This window comes from Engraulis encrasicolus, chromosome 3 (assembly GCF_034702125.1).
Source record: "Engraulis encrasicolus isolate BLACKSEA-1 chromosome 3, IST_EnEncr_1.0, whole genome shotgun sequence".
NCBI classification, from domain to species: domain Eukaryota; kingdom Metazoa; phylum Chordata; class Actinopteri; order Clupeiformes; family Engraulidae; genus Engraulis; species Engraulis encrasicolus.
The window spans coordinates 28,620,059-28,625,058 of NC_085859.1; the positions used below are offsets into that span (position 1 = coordinate 28,620,059).

Sequence of the window (5,000 nt, forward strand, 5' to 3'; positions counted from 1 at the left end):
GAGCTGGTCTCATAGGACTCAATGTTAACTGCTAGCATGGGGGTAAAATTTGCACTGCCATACCCAGAGAACGGTTGAAAGTACAGGAGAACGGTAAAACCCTATTATTTAACTCAAGGGGAGGTGTAAAATAAACTTATTTCAAAAAATGGGACAGTATCACTTTAACATGAAAAATAAGACACTTTACCACCTTTATAAACCCCAGCCAACGATTTTAACTGTATTAAGCCCCAAAATAGTGGCATACCCCTTTAACAGCATAGGGACTGCTGGTGCTGCACTCTGCATGTTTACATAATACTGTGAAGGTCTGTAGTGTCTTAAGGATTTGATATCTCCTTTTCAAACCACCACACTTTTACTCTATCCCTTTGGTATTTGGAACATCTGTAGAGGACGTTTTATCCGGCCCCCTGATGTAATTTTAATGTTATGCAGCTTCACGTGAAATTTAAAGGAATTAATTAAAGAGTCAATGCAAGCTACACTGTTTTTTACATTTTGCTGTGTTACTGTAATTCAACACTTTGGAGAGTGTATAATTGAATCTTAAAGTATTGATTTAACATAGCAAAATTTAGGCTATGCCGCATTTTCTGTGGTCTGTTCACAGCTTGCTAGGCGCCAGAAGGAACCAAGTTTTTTTGTTTTTTAAAAAAATGAAAAACGCTATCAGGCAGCTCAACCTCCCGCTGTCGGCCATGCCCCTGTTATCCACCAGAGGATCAGCCCTGTGGTAATCTTCAATCTACCTAGACCATCCCCACTTCTCCACCATGGAATAATAATTGCAGCAAATTTTTCCCCTAAATAACAATGTAATAATTGGCTATTCAAATAACCTCTTAATGGCATGGCTGATATGAAATAGGCAGCGGATGAGAGTTATAATGAGATTTCTATCTGAATGTGAGGGTTATATTGTAAAGTTACCGCCAATTGGGAGCGTTAGCATCTGCTGAATTTTTCATTGGCCATTACAAATGACAGGGGCTTGAACGAGGACCTTCAACCAGACACTTTTAGTTTCTTTTTGCTTTTTTGAAAGTGGGTATCCAGTTGTGCCTTTGAGCCCCTCCCAACAGAGCAAACAGACACCCATATTCTACTCTTCTATTCCCTTCACCAGCACTCAAGATTAGATTGGCCTTTGTTATAGGCAATGTCCTCAGATCAGACCAAACCTCCTCGACACAGACATCCTGCATCAGCTAAGCCACATTGCATGTGCGTTTGTATTTATAGCAGGTGTGTGACATGGGGACAGGACAGAAGAGAAGAGAAGAGAAGAGAAGAGAAGAGAAGAGAAGAGAAGAGAAGAGAAGAGAAGAGAAGAGAAGAGAAGAGAAGAGAAGAGAAGAGAAGAGAAGAGAGAGGAGAGGAGAGGAGAGGAGAGGAGAGGAGAGGAGAGGAGAGGAGAGGAGAGGAGAGTAAGGTGAGGAGAGGAAAGTAAAGGAGAGGAGACAGGGAGGAGAGGAGGTGGGCAGAAGAGAAGAGAAGAGAAGAGAAGAGAAGAGAAGAGAGTTATTATTAGAAACAAGCCCTGCTGCTGCTTCCTTACTGACAGCTGAGCTGCACAGTAGCCAGTAGCCAGTGGTGTGTGTGCAGTGTGTGTGTGTGTGTGTGTGTGTGTGTGTGTGTGTGTGTGTGTGTGTGTGTGTGTGTGTGTGTGTGTGTCTGCGTGCGTGCGTGCGTGCATGAGTGTGCATCTATGCCTGCGTCTGCCTTTGTGTGTGTCTGCCTATGCATGTGTTTACATGCTGCCCGTGACCCGGCGCTCTTGATATTCCCGACAGGCAGCGAGATGGCCAGTGAAGTGGGCTGTCCAGCTGTCCCTCCAGAACACAGCCATTACCATAACCCTTCTGACACGGCCACTGTCACCCCCCCCCACCCCCACCACCACCACCACCACCACCCCACTCCGCTAACGGCACCACCACTGCTCCCCTTTTCCCTTGTCACCAACACCACTGTCACCACCCTGACTGTCACCCCCGGACAGCGACACCGTCACCTCCCTACCCCCCTGCCACCACCATCGCTGTCCCCTCTTCCTGTTCCCTTGTCACCTACACCCCCCCTGTCTCCCCCGCCTGCCACACAATCCCCCACCGTCATCCCTCTCCAGGGGGATTTCCATGATTGCTACCCCGTTAATAGTGCCTGCTCGTTGGGATTCCACGCTCCTGAGCTCCCCCCGAGGACGGAGAAGCACTAAGAGGTCTGTCAGGCCACAGAGGCTCCATTATCGTACATGACATGGCATTGTAGTACTGGGGCCTACTGTATACTACAAAGCCGGTTCAGAATAAGTTAAGGTATCTAAAACAAGAGCATTTCTTAAGAAAATGAGGACTCCAGGCTCTTCTATTAGATGATTTACCTCTTAACTTAAAGCGATGGTTCGGAGTAGAATGACCCTAATGCCATTTGAACCGTGACACCCATCCACCTTTACACCCGAAGTGTTTTCTGCCGCAGGCTTACATCAACAGAGTTGCCGTGTTATTCGATGTTTATTCCGGATAGCTTGACTCAAGCGCATATGGATCCTGGGCACCGTCTCCAAACTTTCCCCACAAAAATAACATGTCATGACACCAAACTTCTACAGTATAACAAATGTGGTTTGTACTCACAAAAAGATGAATTTGAAACTTTGTACATAGTCCAGGAGTTTATTAGTAACAACACACGAGACGATTAGCTTTTCTGCTGCTAAACATCCGCCGACGTCACTTCCTCCAGCTGGGACTGTCCACTTATTGTAAGGTTTGTGTTTTAGTCCACAGCCAGGATATATGCACGAGTGTGGCATCGTCTTCTATTTATTAAACGTGGTAAAATTTAAATCCGAAGTGGTTAATTTCTAGTTGTAGCGCAAGCTGTCTTTTTGAGTTTTCCGCCTTCCGGACTCACGTGTATTTGTTTCCATCAACAAAGTCCCAGCTGGAGGAAGTGACGTCGACGGATGTTTAGCAGCAGAAAAGCTAATCGTCTCGTGTGTTGTTACTAATAAACTCCTGGACTATGTACAAAGTTTCAAATTCATCTTTTTGTGAGTACAAACCACATTTGTTATACTGTAGAAGTTTGGTGTCATGACATGTTATTTTTGTGGGGAAAGTTTGGAGACGGTGCCCAGGATCCATATGAGCTTGAGTCAAGCTATCCGGAATAAACATCGAATAACACGGCAACTCTGTTGATGTAAGCCTGCGGCAGAAAACACTTCGGGTGTAAAGGTGGATGGGTGTCACGGTTCAAATGGCATTAGGGTCATTCTACTCCGAACCATCGCTTTAACCTTAACTTATCCTGAACCAGCTTTGTAGTATAGGCCCCTGGCCCGCTACTGTTGTTGTTATACCTCCGCCAAGGAGGTTATGTTTTCAGTCGTGTTGGTTTGTTTGTTTGTCTGTCTGTCTGTCTGTGAGCAGGATAACTCAAAAAGTTTGGATTTTGACAATAACAATTTGTAGCTGTTGGAAATAACAAAAGACTTTTGTGGTGATCCAGATACAGGAATTTAAAAAAAAAAAAAATTCTTCACCATTGCGAATTTTGACATTCCAGTTTCTAACTCCACAAAAACAAGTCAGAAAGCCTTGAAAAAAATTGGTTGTGACCCCATGGCCTTGGCAGATATTTGCACTCTCTGAGTGCTTCTAATTGCTATTGCTACCGCTGTTGTTGCTGACACTGTCTTTTTAAATACCGTTCAAGGTTTAACCTGTCCCAAGGACATCAGCCCAGAGTGACCTAGCCTGCCTACTGATACTATTGTGGGGGCTTTGAGCTTGGAGTGGTCTTCCTACGCACACCGGAGCAAAATGGAATTGAAAGCATCTCCTCTGTGTGTAAAATTGTGTATTCATGAGCTAAGTCCACACGAATGGCATTGAGATTACCCGTCATCTCCTCTGCATGGTTGCATATCCGTGGGTGCAAACACACTAGAAAGCCATGAATAATGCTACAGTACGGCATCATCAGCAACAGTTTCGGGAGTCAAATAGAGTTTACATCCGTTTGGACTGGGACTTGTCATGTCACGAAAATAAGGAGAGACATCTCACTGAAGAGAGGCGCCCTCTTTTTCAAAGAAACTCACAATGCAATTTGAATGCAATGTGTTATTTGTGACAACATCCAAACACCCTAGCGAGCTACAGTACATCGCCTGTGGTGTAATGACACATTTATGACAGCACCCAGACACCCAAACAGCTCTGATGAAGGACTCCATGTTGACATGTGTTGGTGTATGTTTTCCCCTGGTGCCATCGCCGGTGCCAGCCTGACACTCTGTTCTACAGCCGAGGCCACAGACAACCAAACAACACTGGCCGCCGGCAGGGCTGGACTGGGGGAGAAATAGGGCACAGGCAGTTTTGGTTTAAAAGAGCCCCTCATAATTAGCAGCACAGAACTGACTCACTTGTGGGCCCTGCACCCGTGTGGGCCCCCATTGTCAGAAATGTTTAAAAAAAAAACATTTATGAAAATGGGGGCCCACAAGGGTGCGGGGCCCACTGGGAAATGCCCGCTATGCCAGATGGCCGGTCCAGCCCTGGCCACTGGGGAATTTATACAGTAGGTGACAGACAGACACCAACCCTCCCCCTTTTAAAAGGATCCCTGGGTAAGTAAGACATGCAGGGCTCAAAATTAACACCAGCCCACCAGCTAAATGCTGGTGAAAATTCAGTTTGGCTGGTAGAAAAGACCAACTTACCAGCCACTTTGACTCATTGGTAAGTCTGTGTTTGGCCAGTAAGATTAACATCTACCAGCCATTTTGTTAATTAAGAGCCCTGAAGACATGGCACTCATAAGACGTAAAAAAGCAAAAGGTCCCTCCCAGGCACTCCACAATATATCATCAGAAGGCAATATATTTAAATGCCCGTATTAAATGTGGCTACTCATAATTGAAATTCAAATGCCAACATGTTCCGACCACGACAAATGTGGTCTTCATCAGGATGACA

At 45.4% G+C, this 5,000-nt stretch overlaps 1 protein-coding gene across 2 annotated transcripts in view; it reads right to left on the bottom strand.

The window, feature by feature from the left end:
* The window catches only part of fam189a2 (family with sequence similarity 189 member A2), a 44,631-nt gene that overhangs the window by 26,055 nt on the left and 13,576 nt on the right, over positions 1-5,000 (bottom strand). The window lies entirely within an intron of this gene.